The following is a 21,835-nucleotide window of genomic DNA, read 5'->3' on the forward strand; positions in this document are numbered from 1 at the left end:
TCAGATACAACACTGTGTTACTCAAAATGTCTAACATCAGAGTGAAACGCTGTTCTATCTTAACCCCGCGATGCTGTTACCCATGGAGGATGACAGCGAGCCTCACTGTTGCATGTCCACCGTTTCCAAGATTTGTTCACCTCGCTTTGATCTCAGTGAGGTTCCTTTGCAAAACCCAGATGTAGTGCTTTTTGTGGATGGCTCTGCCTCAAAAAAATCCAGACTCAGGTAAGAACCTTGTTGGCTTCGCAGTGGTCTCTGCCCATGAAACCCTTGTTTCAGGGTCACTTCCAAGTCACTTTTCAGTGAGAGGCTGCTGAACTAGTGGCACTCACAGAGGCCTGTAAATTTGCAGAAGGTAAGACAGTGACCATATACATAGACAATAGGTATGCTTTTGGAGTAGCACACGATTTTGGTACATTGTGGAAACATTGTGGGTTTCTAACATCTACAGGAAAACCTATAGCACATCACACACTCATCAAAGAAGTGTTAGGTGCCATTTTACTCCCGAGGCAGGTTGTCATTTATAAATGTGATGTTCAGACTAACTCTACTGATCCTGTCTCCGCAGGTAACACAGCTGCTGAAGCAGCTGCTAAAGCAGCTGTTTCCACAGGTTCCCCATTTGTGCTTGTATTAATCCTAACTGTGTCTCAGAATCCTCTTTCCAGGTTTGCTACACTGGAGCCGGTTCAGTCACCAGCTACATCACAGGAGATAGCACGCTGGAAAAAAGCTAGTTGCGTCAAATGTAATGGGGTGTGGTATGGTCCTTATACCAGGCCAGGTCATGTGGGAATGCTCTGCCTCCCTAGTTGTTATTTCCTCATGTTTGCTAAGTTGATACATGGGAGGGACCATGTATCAAAAGGGTGAATGATGAGCTATATGGCTAAGTATTGGTTCAAAGGGGTTTTCAAATTTCTCCCAAAAATTTTGTGAAAAATGTCCCATCTGCATAGTACACAATATACAGAAAGGTCAGAGTATGCCCATAGTCATTGTAACAGTGTAAAGAATAAAAGTGTATGTACTTTCCCTCTTTCTTTTTTCTTTGAAACTTCACCAATTCCTGATTTGTTTCTACTTTTATGTTATTTGAACACACTGAGAATGTAAACTTGTACTGCCCCTTTAAGAGATTTATTTTCATTTTGTTGTTCTCACGGATTTCCCCTCAGTCTGCGATTGCTGAACTGAGGAAAGGTATGCGTGTTTCATTGATAGATCATAAAAGCATATATTTTTAATATTAGACTGATACAGATGCTTAATAAGGAAAAAATAAACAGGTAGACATAGATAGTGACCATACAGCTTAGGATACATATGGTGTGATTTTGTGTTTCATTTATTTCTTTTGTTTTGTAAGATGAGGTTTTCAGTAGCCTATGTTTTCCTCTGCTAACAGGCTACTCCCATGTGTGAAGATTGCATGTCACAGCTCTTCTTTTTTTGTTTTATGGTATTATGTACAGCCATGTTGAACTCAGTGTATGTTCATTATATAGGTCTGAATGTTTACTTTGGTTGCTCATTGTTAACATGTACTAATATTGCTGTATGTAAGGTGGGATTTTCATTTATTTGCATGCAGACCTAGCGTGTGCAAACTACGTTACTTATGATGTTAGCTCAGTCTGCGATTGCTGAACTGAGGAAAGGCTACTCCCGTGTGTGAAGATTGCATGTCACAGCTCTTCTTTTTTGTTTTACGGTGTTGTGTACAGATGCATTGCTTCATTGTTGGAATAAAGCAACCAGTAAACCAGTGCCTGGCCATTCCTTACTTCTAGTGCAGACACACAAACAACACAATGTAGAGAACCGTTACACTAATTTGAACACTACCAATTTTGTTTGATGCCATTTACATTTGAATTTTTGAGTGGTCTGTTTTAAAGTGTGAGTGTCATCATTATACCAGGGTGTTTCTCCATCTGACAATGCTTGAGAGATATGGTGATGAAGATGATGCATGCCATCATGAGAAGAGAGATAGAGAGATTTTTGCTTATGTTTATTGTTGGCTGAAGAAATAACATGATAGCTATGTTTAAGTCATATAATATAAGCCTGAATATTTATTTAACTGTTAATTTGCCATCCATGAAATGACAACAGCAGTGTTGTTATTTCTATCTCCCTGCTAATGAAGTGCCTGTTGCAAACCTGTATAGGACAGACAAGGACAGAAAAGATGTATTCAGGAAAGTATTTTGCTTTATTATAGTTATCAAAGAATTGATAAAAGGGGGAATGTGTAGAGGAAAATTGCAGCATAGTGATTTTTAGAGAAGTCATGTTACAGAGACACTGTGTCATGTTTATATAAGGTAAGGTGTGTCACACTGTTCTGTTCTGCAAGGTTATTGTCAGCATGTGTACATGTAAGATAGTGAAGATAGCAAGGTAGAGATAGAGAGAGAGGCTGAACACCTTGAGCTTAAGAAGATATCTGATATTCAAATCATGTTATTGGGTCATGTTATCGGGACTGTATTAAAGAGTGTGTGTATTAGCAGAAAGTGCTTCTCTGGGTGAAACACTAGGTGATTGACTGTTTTTCACTGCTGGAAGCCTGCTCTTGTGAGAGCATAATAAAGTCAGATTTCTGCTTGCTTTCTTCAAACAGTCTCAAGGTGTATTACTACTTTCCACCACATCATCAACTCCATTTGTCATGAACAGTGGAGTCAAGCAGGGTTAGGGTTAGCTTGCCCCCACCCTCTTTGGCATTTATTTTGCTGTCATGCTTAAGCAGGCATTCAGAACATCAACTGATGAAATCCATCTCCAAACCAGGTCAGATGGAAAACTTTATAGCTTGTCCAGACTGAGGACAAAGACAAAGATCCAGAAGGTTCTTATCAGAGACATGCTATTTACAGATGATGCAGCCTTGACAGCTCACAAGTAGGAACATCTTCAGAATCTTCTGGACTGTTTCTCCCAAGCCTGTGAGAACTTCAGACTGACAATCAGTATTAAAAAACAAACAAATACCTTGGACCAGGACACCGAAAGATCCTTAACCATCACCATAAACAAACATCAGTTGGATATGGGGAAGGAGTTTACATATCTCAGCTCAACAGTAAATGACAACCTCTCCATGGACTCCAAAGTCAGCAGACAGATTGGCTGAGCTTCATCAACACTTGACAGGCTCTCAAAGTGGGTCTGGGACAATGCCAAATTGACCCTCAAGACCAAGACGACTGTCTACAGAGCCTGTGTCCTCAGTGCCCTCCTATATGACAGCAAGTCATGGACTCTGTACTCGATGTAAGAAAGATGCCTCAATATCTTCCACATGCACAACCTGAGGTGGGTTCTGGGCATCAAATGGTCAGACTACATAACAAACAATGAGGTCTTGAGTGTACTGCCACACCCAGCATCTTCACTCTGCAACATCAACATTGCCTCCAATGGCTAGGACACATCCGCAGGATGCAGGATGGCAATATTCCCAAGGACCTGCTGTATGGTGAGTTTGCAGCAGGCAAGAGAGCTCAGGGCCACCCCCAACTTCAGTTTAAAGATGTCTGCAAAAGAGATATGAAGACCCTCAACATGGACAGTGATGGATGGGAGGACCTTGCCCAAGATCGCTCTTGCTGGAGACAGGAACTGAATCGTAATCTCCAAACTGGATCTCTGTAACGCTTATCATCTGGTGCACATTAGGGAGGGGGATGAGTGGAAGATGGCCTTCAATATCCCCACTGGGTACTATGAATATTTGCTCTTACCATTTGGGCTCACTAAATGCGCCAGTGGTCTTACAAGCACTGCTCAATGACGTCTTGCAAGATTTCATCAACCAGTTCATCTTCATTTACCTCGATTATATCTTGATCTTTTCTCCCACACTCGAGAGCCACTGGTCCCATGTCAGACAGGTGCTACAGTGGCTACCAGAAAACTGAACTTTTTCCTAAGGCTGAGAAATGTGAGTTCCATAAGCACACCATCTCATTTCTGGGTTTTGTTATCTCCCCAGGTAAGGTATAAGTGGACCCAGATAAGGTCAAGGCAGTCTCAGACTGGCCCATCCTCTCCTCTTGCAAGGAACTGCAGCACTTCTTGAGGTTCACTAACTTTTACTGAAGGTTTATGGTGAATTATAGCTCCATTGCTGCCCCTCTGACTGACTGAGCTCACAGCTTCCAAATTCCCCTTTCACTGGAACAACCGTGCAGAGAATGCATTCACATCTCTCAAGATCAAGTTTTCCACCGTACCTGTCCTTATCATCCCGGACCCTGTAGCTCAGTTCATGCTTGAGGTGGATGCCTCAGCCACAGGGGTAGGAGCAGTCCTGTCCCAGAGACTCCTTTCCCCAGTTTTCCCTGAGCCTCCCCCGTGCTGCAGCCAGTACACCTGTCTCTAATCAGCTCATCCACGGCTCAGAGATTCACTCGGTGCAGGATTGTCTTTGCTTCAGGATACATAATTTCACCTTTTTTCTGTTTTGTATTCTGTTATTTTGCTACTTTGCTGCATGCTGTGGAATTACATCACACTTTCTGTTGGACTACTTTTGCCTCTTGTTTTTGGGACAGTGAGCGCATTTTTCCCAATGCAGAAGCACTCTGAACATTTAATTTTTTTTTGTGCCTAGCTCTTTTTTCCCCACTGTGGACTCAGTTACATTTTTTTCCTGCTTCCATGCTCATCTGGCTCTTCTTTTCCAGTTTGACACTAGCTTTCCCCTATTCTCCATTCCAGGATTTCTCCTGTTGGCTGCTCCCCTGCTGCAGTTCTCCATGATCAAGATTAAAAACCAGCCTTCTTCACTCCAGTGCATGCGTGTCTACTTTTGGGTTTAGCCAGCTCCTACTGCCATTTGGCTCATGACAGATACAGACATTGTTGGACATGTGTCAGAGGGGTATGAACAGGAAAGGGGGGGGGGGGAGTCATCAATGCCAGGAAGATGAGGGAGTTGGTGATCAATGTCCGCAGGAGAGCACCACAGATTACACCAGTGAACATCCTGGGTTTGGACATTGAGATCATGAAGGAAAGAAATACCTGGGTGTTCACCTTAACAATAAACTGGACTGGACTACCAACACAGATGTGTTGTACAAGAAGGGCCAAAGTCATCTCCACCTGCTGAGGAGAATGAGCTCCTTTGGAGTGTGCAACACACTGTTGAAGACATTCTATGACACTGTGATAGCATCTGCTATCTTCTTCGCCCTGGCCTTTTGAGGATGTGGAAGCTCTGAGAGGGACAGGAAAAGGCTTAACAAGCTGGTGAAAAGGGCCACTCTCTGTCCTGGTCTGCCATCTGGAATCCATTGAGGAGTTGGGTGAGAAGACGTTAGCTAATGTCAATCATGGACAACACCTCTCACCCCGTACATGAGATTGTTGGTGCTCTTCTTTCAGCAGTTCATTCAGCAGCAGACTGCTGCACCCATGGTGCAAGAAGGAATGCTACCACAGGTCCTTCATCTCAACTTCTGCCAGACTCTTCAATGACAGCCTGGCATAATGTAGCACTGTTTTCAATGTTACCATCAGCTTTTTGTCATTTTTGGTCATTTTATTCACATATCATCATCGTCTACTTATGCTGTGCAATAATATTACTATTTTGTACAATATCCTTTTCATTTGCAAGTATTTTCTTATTCAAGTCTCACTCATATTGTTGTGCACAATTATGTTCATAGCCTGTGGGTTTTTTTTTGTCATTTTTTGAATACTCTACGCACACATTCCATCCACATTATTTATGTTATGCTGTATAATAACATTCACTACCTTGGTGCAACATCCACTGTGCAATAACATTCACTACCTGGTGCAATATTCTATTTCTATTTCAGTTGCAAGTATTTTATTTGTGCTATATTCTACTTCAGTTGAAAAACTATTCTTATTTAAGTTCAATTCTTACTTAGTTGTGTATATTATATACATAGCCCATGTTTTTACTTTATTTTTAGACATAGATATATTTTTTTCTGGAGTTTTTTATACTTTTATTGCACTCTTTTTTGTTACTATTTATTCCTTACTCCTTTTCTATTTGTGAGCTGCTGTAACATGTAAATTTCCCCACTGAGGGATGAATAAAGTTTATCTTATCTTCATATCATTATTAACATCAACAGCTGGGTGTTCGAAGTTTTTCTCTTTTTTTACATTTGTGCTGTACTTCCATTTTGAAAGAGAAGAAAGCAATTTGGATATGTATGCCCACTTGGGTTCAAGCAACATTTTGGTATCTTTCTCACATTTTTAAGAGCTGTTGGTATTGTGTGTGAGCACCATTTAACTCATCCAATTTTGCATTATACATCAACAGTAGTTACATCTGTCATCAATTCCTTCATGATATTCGTGCACCGGTTGAGTGAGGTTCTTCAAAACCTTTCATAGTGGAAATAGATGGCTCATAAATGGATTTGGGAGCCATCCTGTCACAGCAGTTTGGGGCCAAGCCTAAACTTCACCCTATTCCTTTCCACTCAAAAAAAAATCTGTTGCTGGCAGAGCAGAACTACAATATCAGAAACAGAGAGCTATCAGCAATCAATCTGGCATCGGAGGAATGAGCACACTGGCTGGTAGGAGCCACACATCTGTTCACCATATTCATAGACCATAAGAACCTTGAGTACCTCAAAACAGCTGAACATCATAACCCTCATCAAGCCTGCTGGGCCTTGTTCTCTGCATGATATGCTGTCATATAGAATGGGCTCCAAGAACACTTAAACTGGCTCATTGTCCTGTTTGTACTCAGCAGTCCCCAGAGAACACAGTGACAAGCATATTCTACCTCCTTCCTGCTTCATGGGCAGTGTCATATGGGATATTGACCAGGTGACAGCATGCACCCCTACCTGGCAGGACCCCACTTCTTGTCCTCCAATTAAAAAGTTTGTGCTCACTGCCCAGCGAGATAAACTCCTCACATGGGACCATACCATCTTAGCCACAGGTCACACAGGCACCCATAGAACTTACAACCCCAATTCCAAAAAAGTTTGGACACTGTGTAAAACAAATAAAAACAGAATGCAATGATGCCTAAATCATGGAAACTGTATTTCATTGAAAATAGTACAAAGACAACATATCAAATTTTGAGACTGAGAAATTTTATTCTTCATTGAAAAATATATGCTCATTTTGAATTTGATGCTAGCAACATGTTTCAAAAAGGTTGGGACAGGGGAATGTTTACATTGCATCACCTCTAATTTTAACACTCAAAAGGTTTGGGAATGGAAGAGACCAAGTGCTGTAGTTTTGAAAAATAAATGTCTCATTCTTGCCTGATATACAATTTTAGTTGCTCAAAAGTTTGAGGTCTCCTTTGTCGTATTTTGCTTTTTATAATGCACCAAATGTTTTCCATGGGAGAGATAGGTCTGGACTGCAGGCAGGCATGGAGCCATGCAGTTGGAATATGTGCAGAATGCAGTTTGGCATTGTCTTGCTGAAATAAGCAAGGCCTTCCCTGAAAGAGATGTCATCTGGATGGTGGCATGTTACTTCAAAACCTGTTTATATAATTCAGCATTAATGGTGTCTTCCCAAATGTGCAATAATGTGCCATGCTCAATAATGCACTTTCATACCACCACAGATGGTGGTTTTTGAACTGTGCACTGATAACAAGCTTAACAGTCCCTCTTCACTTTTGCCAGGAAGACACGTCCATGATTTCCAAAAAGAATTTCAAATTTCAATTCATCAGATCACAGGAGAGTTTTCCACTTCAACTCAGTCCATCATAAATGAGCTTTGGCCCAGAGAATGCATTGGTGTTTCTGAATATTGTTTATACTAGTGCATCTCAAACAATTAGAATATTGTGAAAAAGTTCAATATTTTCCATTGGTTATTTCAGAAAATGAAAATTTATCATATTCCAGACTTATTGCATGTAAACTAAAATGTTTCAAGCATTTTTCTATTTTAATTTTCATAATTATGGGAAACAGCATAAAAAATCTCAAAATATTAGATTATTTCATTTTGAGTTTGAGTAAGACAATATAAATATAGGGTATCTCCCAGTCTAGTTCAATACATGCAACCACAATCATGGGGAAGACTGTTGACTTGACAGTTGTCCAGAAGACAATCATCAACACCCTCCACAAGGAGGGTAAGCCACAGAAGGTAACTGCTGAAAAGGCTGGCTGGAAAAGGTGTGCAAACAAAAGGGATGACTGCAGCCTTGAGAGAATTGTCAAGAAAAGTCAATTCAAGAACTTGGGAGAGCTTCACAAGGAGTGGACTGAGGCTGGGGTCAGTGCATCAATAGCCATCATGCACATATGTTTTCAGGAAATGAACTACAACTGTCACATTCCTAATATCAAGCTACTCCTGAAGCAAAGACAATGGCAGAAGCATCTTCCCTGGGCTAAGGAAAGAAAGAACTGGACTGTTGCTCAGTGGTCCAAAGTCCTCCTTTCAGATGAAAGTAAATTTTGCATTTCATTTAGAAATCAAGGTCCTAGAGTCTGGAGGAAGAGTGAAGAGGCACAGAATTCAAGGTGTTTGAAGGTCAGTGTGAGGTTTCCACAGTCTGTGATGATTTGGGGTGCCATGTCATCTGTTGTTGTTGGCCCACTGTGTTTTATCAAATCCAAAGCCAAAGCAGTCATCTACCAGGAGATTTTAAAGCACTTTTTGCTTCCATCTGCTGACAAGCTTTATGGAGATGCTGATTTCCTTTTCCAGCAGGACTTAGCACCTGCCCACAGTGCAAAAAATCAGAATCAAAATCAGAAACACTTTATTGCCAGGTATGTGGACACACACAAGGAATTTGACTCCGGTTTCACTTAGCTCTCATAGTACAAAACAGATAAAAAGCGAAAACACAAAACAAACAAACATATCTGTGAAGATACTCAGTCATCCAGGTACATAGTAATCTGTGGTTGGTAGAAGAGAGCAACTGAGGATGCCTTTCGGACGAGAGGCGAAACGTCTTCAAGACTTTTCAAGCAAGTCCAGTTGCTCTCTTCTACCAACCACAGAAAACAAACAAACAAACAAACAATAGCAACAAAAAAGGGGGGTGCAATAGGTGCATAGTGCAAAGTAATCCAGGTAAGTCAAGTATGAAATAGATAAATAAATATAAAGTATACAGTGTGCACAGAATGATGGTATGAGCATTCAGATATTTTACAAGTGATATTACTGATATGAGAGTCTGGATTTTAGCTGTTTATCACAGAAAGGATTTTCTGTTTTGGTGCAATATGGTGCATAGTACAAAGATGAAATAGTAAATATAAATAAGTATAAATATAATATAAGTAACAGTGAGCACAGAATGACTATGAGTGTGCAGATATTTTGCAAGTGATATTACTGATATATGAATCTGGATTGTCCATTGCAGTCTGTTCTTCTCCTGTTTGGTGACTGATCCAAACCAAACAGTGATGGAAGAGCAAAGAACAGACTGAACGATGGCAGTGTAGAATTGTGTCAGCAGCTTCTTAGGCAGGTTGAGCTTCCTGAGCTGGCGCAGAAAGTACAACCTCTGCTGAGCCTTTTTGATGATAGTGACTGTGTTGGTCTCCCACTTCAAGTCCCGAGAGATTGTGGAACCCAGAAACCTGAAGCTTTCAACAGCAGTCACAGTGTTGTTGGTGATGGTGATGGGCAGCAGAGTGGGGGGGCTCCTCCTAAAGTCCACTGTCATCTCCACAGTTTTGAGCATGTTCAGTTCCAGATTGTTCTGACTGCACCACCAGACCAGCCGTTCAACCTCCCATCTGTATGCAGACTCGTCACCGTCCTGGATGAGGCCGATGACCGTTGTATCGTCCACAAATTTCAGGAGTTTAACAGACGGGTGTCTTGAGGTGCAATCATTGGTATAAAGGGAGAAGAGCAGTGGAGAGAGCACACACCCTTGGGGGGTGCCAGTGCTGATAGTCCGAGTGCTGGACATGATGCTCAATGGTGTTGAATGCCGAACTGAACAATGGTGTTGAATGCCGAACTGAAGTCCACGAACAGGATCCTGGCATACATCCCTGCAGTGTCAAGGTGTTGCAGGATGTAGTGTAGACCCATATTTATTGTATTATCCACTGACCTGTTTGCCTGGTAGGAAAACTGCAGGGGGTCCAGCAGGCGGTCTGTGATGTCCTTCAGGTGTGACAACACCAGTCTCTCGAAGGACTTCATGACTACAGATGTGCCAAATGGTTTGCTGACCAAATGGTTTGCTGACCATGATATTACTTTGCTTGATACCTGAACTCCATAGAGAATCTATGGGGTATTATCAAGAGGAAGATGAGAAACACCCAACTCATAAATAAAGACAAGCTGGAGGCTGCCATCAAAGCAACCTGGGCTTTGATAACACCTCAGCAGTGCCACAGGCTGATCACCTCCATGCCATACCCCAATAATGCAGTTATTCATGGGAAAGGAGCCCCAACCAAGTATTGAAAATATAAATGAACATACTTTTCAGAAGTTGGACATTCCTGTATTGTGAATCCATTTTTGATTGATCTTAGGAAATATTCTATTAATTTGAGATACTGGATTTCTGATTTTCATGAGCTAATATATAGATTTAGGCACTGCCTAAAAGCAGAGCTCCCATCTATTTCTGGGTTGTAGAATTTTCTTATATCATAGCCAGCCTCTTTTGTTTTATTTCTTTACTGGCTAGAACACTGGCCACTAGGTGGTGTGTATGACTGGCAATTACTAACACTGGCCACTAGGCGGTGTGTCTCATCTCATCTCATCTCATCTCATCTCATCTCATCTCATCTTCTTCCGCTTATCCGGAGCTGGGTCACAGAGGCAGCAGTCTGAGCATGGAAGCCCAAACTTCCCTCTCCCCAGACACCTCAGCCAGCTCCTCAGGAAGAACACTGAGGCATTCCCAGGCCAGCTGAGAGACATAATCCCTCCAGCATGTTCTGGGTCTTCCCCGGGGCCTCCTCCTGGGGGGGACATGCCTGGAACACCTCCCCAGGGAGGCGTCCAGGAGGCATCTGAAAGAGATGCCCGAGCCACCTCAGCTGATTCCTCTCAATGTGGAGGAGCAGCGGCTCTACTCCTAGCTCCTCCCAAGTGATTGTGCTTCTCACCCTATCTCTAAGGGAGCGCCCAGCCACCCTGCAAAGGAAACTCATTTCAGCCACTTGTATCCGCGATCTTGGATTGGGCGGCAGTCGAAGGCAGGGGCCTCGACAACCTGATCCCTGAACACAGCGGCTAGCTGTTGGGACATGGAATAGGTAAGGCAAGGCAAGTTTATTTATATAGCACATTTCATACACAGTGGCAGTTCAATGTGCTTTACAAAAGTAAAAGCAAAACAGTAAACAATAGAGAATAAAATTACATAAAATAAATGGGAAGAAATATAATAAGAATTAAACAATAGTAGAAATAAAATAATAAAATGAAGTAGAAGTTCAAATAGGGGAAAAAAACCAGCAGAATAAAATAGAATAAAAGTTAAGTAAAATTTGAAACATGCAGAGACTGTAAAAGTAAAGATTATAAAACATGTAAAGAAGACAATATTAATTATTTAACAGAAAGCATCTGAAAACAGCTTGGTCTTTAACCTAGATTTGAAGCTGCCAACAGCAGGAGCATTTTTAATGTCCTCTGGCAGTTGGTTCCATAGCTGCACTGCATAGTAGCTAAAAGCTGCTTCACCACACTTTGTTTTAACAACAGGTTTTAATAGTAAATTTTTCTGTTGCGATCTGGTAGATCTGACTGGGTTAGGCCGCTGCAACATATCAGAGAGGTAATTGGGCCCTGTACCATTTAGAGATTTGTACACCAGCAGCAATGCTTTAAAGTCAATTCTGTAGCTTACAGTGAAGGGACCTTAGAATTGGAGTAATGTACTCTGTTCTTTTTGTTTGTGTGAGAACCCTAGCCGCTGCATTTTGAACCAGCTGAAGTCGTTTGATGGTCTTTTTTGGCAGGCCTGTGAAAAGGCCATTGCAGTAATCAACCCTACTAGAGATGAAGGCATGTATCAGTTTTTCCAGATCATTTTTTGACATAAGTCCTCTTAGTTTGGAAATGTTTTTTAGGTGATAAAATGCCGTTTTAGTGATTGCTTTCATGTGACTGTCAAAGTTTAGCTCGCTGTCAATGAAAACACCAAGATTTTTAACCATTTCTTTAGTTTTAATCCCTTTTGTGTCAAGAATAGTGGTAATCCTGAGTCTTTCATCTTTTTTTCCAAATAGAATTACTCCTGTTTTATCTGTGTTCAGCTGAAGAAAATTTTGTGACATCCAGTTGTTGATTTGATCGATACACTGGTAGAGACATTCAAGGGGGGCATAATCATTAGGTGATAAAGCAAAATAAATTTGGGTGTCATCTGCATAGCAATGATACAAAATTGAATTGTTATTGATAATTTGCCCAAGTGGGAGCATATAAAGGTTGAATAGTAATGGTCCAAGAATCGACCCCTGGGGGACACCACAGGTCAAGGACATTGACGTTGAGGAACAATTTCCCATGGTAACAAAGAAGCTTCTATCTTTTAAGTATGAATTTAACCAATTGAGAACTTTCCCAGTCAACCCAACCCAGTGTTCAAGTTGATATAGCAGTATGTTTTGATCAACAGTATCAAAAGCTGCACTGAGGTCCAGTAATACCAGGACCGATGTTTTGCCTGCATCAGTATTAAGACGTATGTCATTTATAACTTTAATCAGTGCTGTTTCAGTGCTATGATTGGCACGAAATCCTGACTGAAAATTATCAAAACAGCTGTTTGATATCAAGAAGGCAGTTAATTGATTGAAGACAATTTTTTCAAGGATTTTCCCAATGAATGGTAAATTTGATATTGGCCTGTAGATATTTAATACTGAAGGATCCAGATTATTTTTTTTAAGTAGGGGCTTTGCAATGGCTTTTTTCAGGGACACAGGAACAATGCCAGTCTCTAGGGATGTATTTATAATTTGAAGCACATCTGTAATTATAAGATGAATTAAAGCCGCAAGCGGCCTCGACGGGCCCTCGCGCCAGCGGCCAAGGGGGGCGGGGGCATGCGTCCCCGCGAAATACCTTCCACAGCTTCTTCGGCAAGAGACATTACTCCCGCAATGGCGACAAAGAACAGAATTGGACACATGGCAACGATAGGGTCTCGCACTGTACGGTGCTCGGGCCCTAATAATAATAGCGCCCTAATAAGGGTCTTGTAAAGAGTTTGCTTGCCAAGTTTGACAAATCAGAAGCTGCAATATCATTTCTGCCATAACCAGCACCCCCAGGGGCGAAAGTGCACAAAATTAGGCGTACTTGTCAGGTGAGCTATGAAGAGTTTGCGTATGAAGTTTGATGACAATTGAGTAAATAGAAGATGAGATATAGATTTTTGAAGAATAAAATTTTTGGTTTTTCCCATGTCAGTAGGTGGCGCTATGCTGTACATGAGCGATTATGAGTTGGAAAAATAAGTGTCTACAACAGCAACGCACTATCAAAAGGTAGTGGTGTGAAGGAAAAGCATTATGGAATTATTTACCAAAAACCCGTTTTGGAGCAATTGCGTCGGCCAAAAACAGCGCCCCCCATGGACGAAAATTCCCAAAATGTGGTATACATGACATGGGAGGTAGTAAGAGGGTGGCCGTGAAGTTTGACCAAATTTGAGGAAAGACTGGATTTTTTGCCCAAAAATAGCGCCCCCAGTGGCGAAATATCACAGAAAGTGGGTAACATGTCAGAAGCCCAATGAGTGAGCTGCGTGTGAAGTATGAGCAGTTTTGAGCAAGTAGAAGATTTGTTATGAATTTTTAAGCATGTAAAATGTTGCATTGAAAATTGATTGACGTATAACTTCTGAACGGTTTATGCTACGTGAAACCTATTTAGTAACTTTTGTCAGCCATGTCTGTAGATGATGTGTATCAATTTTGGTGACATTCCTATGAACGGTCTAGGAGGAGTTGCGCCGTCTTCGTGGCCATGCATTTCGCACAAAAGTGAAATTACCTCACTTCCTGTTGGGCGTGGCTAATGCATTGGCATTACATTTTTGTCCGGCTTAGTGAGATATATATGCGTACCAAATGGCATGCCACTACTACAAACTACATGGCAACCAGGCACCTTAATGCGGGAGGCCAAAATCACAACGAGTTAGGGGGCGCTATAGAGGCCCTGAGGCCCGCCTGGATCTGGGCTTCTGGTTCTCAGTAGCGGTGGCAGTCGAAGAAAAAGGAGCCAAATTTCGTGCGTTGTCGACCATGGCAAGTGCCCCAATAAGGGTCTTGTAAAGAGTTTGCTTGGCAAGTTTGACAAATCAGAAGCTGCAATATCATTTTTGCCATAACCAGCACCCCCAGGGGCGAAAGTGCACAAAATTTGGCGTAGACGTCAGGTGAGCTATGAAGAGTTTGCGTATGAAGTTTGATGACAATTGAGTAAATAGAAGATGAGATATAGATTTTTGAAGAATAAATTTTTTGGTTTTTCCCATGTCAGTAGGTGGCGCTATGCTGTACATGAGCGATTATGAGTTGGAAAAAAAAGTGTCTACAACAGCAACATACTATCACAAGGTAGTGGTGTGAAGGAAAAGCATTATGGAATTATTTACCAAAAACCCGTTTTGGAGCAATTGCGTCGGCCAAAAACAGCGCCCCCCATGGACGAAAATTTCCAAAACGTGGTATACATGACATGGGAGGTAGTAAGAGGGTGGCCGTGAAGTTTGACCAAATTTGAGGAAAGATTGGAATTTTTGCCCAAAAATAGCGCCCCCAGTGGCGAAATATCACAGAAATTGGGTAACATGTCACAAGCCCAATGAGTGATTTGCGTGTGAAGTATGAGCAGTTTTGAGCAATCAGAAGATTTGTTATGAATTTTTAAGCATGTAAAATTTTGCATCGAAAATTGATTGACGTAAAACTTCTGAACGGTTTATCCTACGTGAAACGTATTTAGTAACTTTTGTCAGCCATGTCTGTAGATGATGTGTATCAATTTTGGTGACATTCCTATGAACGGTCTAGGAGGAGTTGCGCCGTCTTCGTGGCCATGCATTTCGCACAAAAGTGAAATTACCTCACTTCCTGTTGGGCGTGGCTAATGCATTGGCATTACATTTTTGTCCGGCTTAGTGAGATACATATGCGTACCAAATGGCATGCCAGTACTACAAACTACATGGCACCCAGGCACCTTAATGCGGGAGGCCAAAATCACAACGACTTAGGGGGCGCTATAGAGGCCCTGAGCCCCGGCCAAGTTTGGGCTTCTGGTTCTGAGTAGCGGTGGCAATTCTCGGAACTGGTGCCAAATTTCGTGCGTTTTCGGCCATGGCAAGCGCCCCGAAAATGTCCCGACAGCGGAGAAAAATAAAGAAGAAGAAGAAGAAGACGGAAGAAGAAGAAGAAGACGGAAGAATAATAATAGTGAACTCTTACAAGAACAATAGGGCCTTCGCCCTATAGGGCTCGGGCCCTAATTATAAGATGAAGAACAGTGTGTATGACTAGTAATTACTAACACTGGCCACTAGGCAGTGTGTATGACTGGTAACTACTAACACTGGCCACTAGGCGGTGTGTATGACTGATAATTACTAACACTGGCCACTAGGTGGTGTGTCCCATCCCCCATTCTCATTATCTCTAGCTGCTTTATCCTTCTACAGAGTTGCAGGCAAGCTGGAGCCTATCCCAGCTGACTACGGGCAAGAGGCGGGGTACACCCTGGACAAATCACCAGGTCATCACAGGGCTGACACATAGACACAGACAACCATTCACACTCACATTCACACGTACGGTCAATTTAGAGTCACCAGTTAACCTAACCTGCATGTCTTTGGACTGTGGGGGAAACCGGAGCACCCGGAGGAAACCCACGCGGACACGGGGAGAACATGCAAACTCCACACAGAAAGGACCTCGCCGGCCCCGGGGCTCGAACCCAGGACCTTCTTGCTGTGAGGCGACAGCGCTAACCACTTAGGTCAGGGGTGTCAAACCTGATCCATAAAGGGCCGTGTGGCTGCAGGTTTTCATTCCAGCCATGCAGCAGCACACCTGACTTGGCTCATTCAATCAACTGAACTCTCTTCACACAGTCAAATACTTGCAGCCACACCCACCCTTGATTAAAGGGTGGGTGGGTGTGTCAGTTGATTGAATAAGCCAAATCAGGGTGCTGCTGCATGGCTGGAATGAAAACCTGCAGCCACACGGCCCTTTATGGATCAGGTTTGACACCCCTGACTTAGGTGATGTGTATGACTGGTAATTACTAACACTGGCCACTAGGCAGTGTTTAGGACTGGTAATTACCAACACTGGCCACTAGGTGGTGTGTATGACAGGTAACTACTAACACTGGCCACTAGGCGGTGTGTATGACTGATAATTACTAACACTGGCCACTAGGTGGTGTGTATGACTGGTAATTACTAACACTGGCCACTAGGCGGTGTGTCTCATCTCATCTCATTATCTCTAGCCGCTTTATCCTGTTCTACAGGGTCGCAGGCAAGCTGGAGCCTATCCCAGCTGACTACGGGCGAAAGGCGGGGTACACCCTGGACAAGTCGCCAGGTCATCACAGGGCCGACACATAGACACAGACAACCATTCACACTCACATTCACACCTACGGTCAATTTAGTCACCAGTTAACCTAACCTGCATGTCTTTGGACTGTGGGGGAAACCGGAGCACCCGGAGGAAACCCACGCAAACACGGGGAGAACATGCAAACTCTAGGCAGTGTGTATGACTGGTAATTACGATAACACTGGTATGGTAGCAGGCACGCACAGGACTGAAACCATCAGAAAAAAACTCAATGGGTTTCTTTATGTAGCCATACTCTATGCCTATGGGGCACTGCTCTGCTATAAACTATAATCATTAAAAATAAAATTAAAAAAGACTTGAAATATTTCACTTTACATGTAATGAATACAGAATAATATGAAAGTTTGCCTTTTTGAATTAAATGACAAAAAATGAACTTTTATTCACAATATTATAATTGTTTGAGATGCACTAGTAGAACCCAGATAGCAGAGGGTCGTTGATTCGACGTGGAATCATCGGCATGTTCTTCGACCTATACGCCGTCGAATCACCGTCGATCACCGACGTTGATTCAACACCGCTTTGCTCATACGAGTTTCCGTTGAAACGACGTTGAAAAGTGGCTGGTGGTCGACAGAGAATAGACCCCCTTTCACCCTTTATTCAACGACGTATTTCGGTCGATTTATAGTTGAATTTTCGGCGATGATTCATCCAACTTTACTTCCTGTTTTATGTACAACAGGAAGGCTACAAATTAAGCAAAACAGGCTAAATTAAACTAGCTAACAATAAAGCATCGGGGCTCTTGCCTAGGATGAACACACACATGCATACTTCAACCATGAAAGTGAAACTTAATTTATATCAATGTGCGTAGGCTACGTCCTGTTTTATGTACAATAGGATATAAAAATGCATGCAACAATGTACCTCTCCTAATGTTTGTCAAGCTATCTAATGAGGCATAACTTTTAACATTTATAAGGAACAGAACACACTTGAACAAGTTCTTAGAAACATTTTATGATTTATTTATAATTGTGGCCTATTCCTCCTGCGGCGCAGACCTGTACATGGAAACAGAAAAACATAACCAAAATTAATTTGATGCAGCATTGATAAAGAAAGTCAGCAGTAGGCTATGGGTTTCTAAATGCCACCCTACCTCATTATTTGGACATGGGGAAAAACTATATTTAAAATCCAAAGAGGAGGGAGGAAAATTAAAACAAAAGAAAGAAATGAAATATAGAGTAGAGAATATTTGATAAAATTAAGGATGTTTTTATTCAGTAAACATTTAAAAAAATGTTCTACGACACTCTAGCCTAGTGACTTACCAGTAACAAAATAGACTTGAAGTATTCAGATCCGCTCTGCATAAAGCAGCTAAATCCTCTCTCTGTCTCCCGGCAGAAAGCTCCTTGGTTTGCTTGTGTCTCAATCACAGCTGGTATTCTGTAGAAAGACTTCTTTCCCATCAGCTTTGTTAGAACCCTAACACAGCACAAAAGTTTACCATTGTAGGTTTATGATGAACCAAGTGCCTCGTGGGTTCACATACCGCGCGCTGCCTTTATTTCCCCCAAATCACGAGTTTGTTGGTCTTCCAATGTGGCGCAGGGTTTGTTTACTTCCGGTTTCGGGTGACGTCAGTGAAAGGGGTCTAATGGGGGCATTACCGCCACCCACTGGATTGGGGTGTAAAGCAGTCTGAACAAAACGTGTAAACATAAACATAGGAGAAATGAACCCGTTTTTCTAACTCGTCCTCACTTAGTCTACTTTTCTTTTTTGATTAGTCTGGATTTGATATTGTAAATTTAAATGTGAATCAATGTATATTCATCGGACATGAACAAATGAATAAATCTTGAGTAATCTTGAGGGGCGTGTTTGTCCGGGGCGCGGTGTCGCGGGGGGGATCGAACGAACCCTCCGATCCCCCCTGGCTACGGGCCAGAATTAGTTGCTCATCCTACCAATGTTGAAAACTGGCCGGCAAAAGTGACGATGGTTCAACGTCGTATATTCAACCTTCTCTGACGGTCGACAGATCAACCTTTACCCACGTTGATTCAACGGTGATAAATCGACCCTCTCAGACGGCGGAGAAATCGACGTTTCACGGCGCCGTTTCAACGTTGATTTTCTGACGTACGACGGAAACCGACCATTCTGACCAAAACTCTACGTCGTTTCAACGACCCTCTGCTATCGGGGAAGCTATATATATGAAACAAACTGGCCACAAGGGAGTGATGTAATAAGCACATTTACATTTTGGCCCATCACAACATTTGGTTCATGAGCTAAATTTCTCAAATTCGCTGTATTTATGACAGTTTTCAATATGCATCACATTTAGCAAAAAGCATATGAGATATGAGTTATATATATATTAGTGCTGTCAAGCGATTAAAATATTTAATCGCGATTAATGTCGCGACTGTCATAGTTAACTCGCGATTAATCGTAATTTAATCGCACATTTTTGTCACATGAAAAACCATTGTAATTCTCTTATCAGCATAAAAAAGTGAATGGGCTTGCTCACCATTCGAACTACGGGGGTACACGGGGGATCCGAGATCCCCTGAAACAGACATGAGATCCCTTGAAAACATGATTTGGGAAATGTTGGGGGGTCTCTAAAATATTGGCAAAATGATGTTTATTGACATAGCAATCGTGTGTAACGGGAAGCATTTGCATATCCGAAGTGAGCGCGCGATGGAGAGCCGCGCTCTGAGACAAGCGCAAGCACCCCCCAAGGGAAAATAAGGGACCCCCCCGAAAATATCGGCATAGTTCGAACACTGGTTGTACCAATGTTTTTTTTTTTATTGCAGAGCATAACACGTCTTGTCACAGGCACTGCAAAGTGGGGCTGGAGCCGCTGATGGGAAAACGAAACCTAAAGCCGAGCACCGTGGCTCTTCGGGGGAGGGCAGAGGACTCTGGCTGTGCGGGGCGTGGCATCATGTCACAGAGCGTTAATCTCGCGATAAAAAAAAAAATTATCGCCGTTAAAATTGACTCAAGTTAACGCGTTAATAACGCGACATTTTTGACAGCACTAATATATATGTATGTATATGTATGTATATGTAATTTTTTGTGTGTGTGTGTGTGTGTGTGTGTTGTTTGGAGCCCCACTGACAATTCTGACACTGACAGAAACCTCCGCCCACACAGAGCATACACCACTGCCTATTTGGATGATATCATTATTTACAGTAATGATTGGCAGAGACATTTACAACATCTCACGGCTTTCCTGAGATTGTTGAGGCAAGTGAGACTCACAGCAAACCCAAATAAGTGTGCAATTGGATGGCTGTAAGTACAGTTTCTGGACTTCGACTTGGGTCATGGGTAGGTGTGTCCTCAAATTGACAAGACTGCAGTTATTGCGACCTGCCCAAGACCAAAAATGAGGTGAGACAGTTCCTGAGGATGGCTAGCTGTTATCGCAGGTTCGTGCCTGACTATTAGGACATCATCAGCCCATTGACTGATTTTACAAAAAAGGGGGGACCAGATCCAATCCAGTGGATGGAGCCATGTGAACAGGCTTTTGGCCACATTAAAACAGTTTTGTGTAGCATCCCACTGTTGCATTCACCTGAGGTTGCTCTGCCTTTTGTCTTGCAGATCGACGCATCGGATAGAGAGCTAGGGTCCATTTTGTCCCAGGTTGTGGAGAGGGAGGAGCACCCCATGCTGTACATCAGCTGCAAGCTCTCATTGCGAGAGACAAAGTATAGACAAAGAGACAAAGTATGGAGAAGTGTCTGGCCATCAAATGGGCAATCCTCACTCTCTGATACCACCTGCTGGGATTCCCTTTCACTTTTTTCCTCGACCATGCCCCACTCCGGTGGCTCCACTGCATGAAGGATGCCAATGTATGGATCACTCATTTATATCTAGTTTTTCAGTCATTTAAGTTCAAGCTGGACCACAGACCTGAGGGGCAGATGTGGCAGCAGATTACCTCTCCCACCAGATGAGGAGTCAGCTGCAGGCTTGGCAGCTCCCCAGCCTGAGTCAGGCAATGTAGTAGCAGCAGGTGGGGTGGGGGGCTTGGGGGGCATGGAGTCGAGTAGAACCAGCAGGTTACGTGATGTGTTTCACCTGTGTCTGATTATTAGCATTTCATTGTGTGTCTTGTGTTCTTGCAGAGAGAAGCTCGTAACCAGAGAGAGAACTGAGCAACCCAACGTCGTGTGTGTGTGCCTAGTTAAAGTCTCTAAAAAAGTGAAAGTAAACAGAGAAGAAACACACTTTGTGTTGTCACAAACCTGTTTCCCAGTTTCTCATTTAGATTAGATTAGATTAGATTAGATAAAACTTTATTGATCCCTTTGGACGGGTTCTCTCAGGGAAATTAAGATTCCAGCAGCATCATTACAGATAAACAGAGAAAGAAATAGAGAAAACTTCTAGATACATTAAAATAAATTAAGTATTTACAGATACAAATATAAAAAGAATAAGATATGGGGAAGAGAGGAAGGGGGAAGGGGGAGGGGAGAAAGGAGGGGGGAAAGGTGGGGAGAAGGGGGGGCACAGCGGCAAGAGAGATATTGCACTTTTTATTGCACATTATATTGCACATTGTCCAGTATTGCTTATTGTTAGGCTAGGCTACTGCTCCTTCCCATCCTCTGTCCTCCTGTTACCCCTCCTCCCCCCCAGAGAGGAATTGTACAGTCTGATGGTGTGAGGGACAAAGGAGTTTTTAAGTCTGTTCATCCTGCACTTGGGAACGAGCATTTTGTCACTGAAAGGACACAATGAGGAACAAAGGAGTTTTTAAGTCTGTTCGTCCTGCACTTGGGAAGGAGCATTCTGTCATTTCCCTGAGCCTTGAGAGTGTTCCAACTGTTTATTTGCAAAAACCTTAGAATATATAATAAAAATGAAATGGCTTCAATTCATTTTTATAAATCTTCCCACTTTTTTGGCATCTAACTCCTCCTTTGATTTTTGTATGGCATTATTGACAATAGGGCGGCACGGTGGTGTAGTGGCTAGCGCTGTCGCCTCATAGCAAGAAGGTCCAGGTATGAGCCCCATGGCTGGCGAGGGCCTTTCTGTGTGGAGTTTGCATGTTCTCCCCGTGTCCGTGTGGGTTTCCTCCGGGTGCTCCGGTTTCCCCCACAGTCCAAAGACATGCAGGTTAGGTTAACTGGTGACTCTAAATTGACCGTAGGTGTGAATGT

Source organism: Neoarius graeffei, chromosome 8 (assembly GCF_027579695.1).
Source record: "Neoarius graeffei isolate fNeoGra1 chromosome 8, fNeoGra1.pri, whole genome shotgun sequence".
NCBI classification, from domain to species: domain Eukaryota; kingdom Metazoa; phylum Chordata; class Actinopteri; order Siluriformes; family Ariidae; genus Neoarius; species Neoarius graeffei.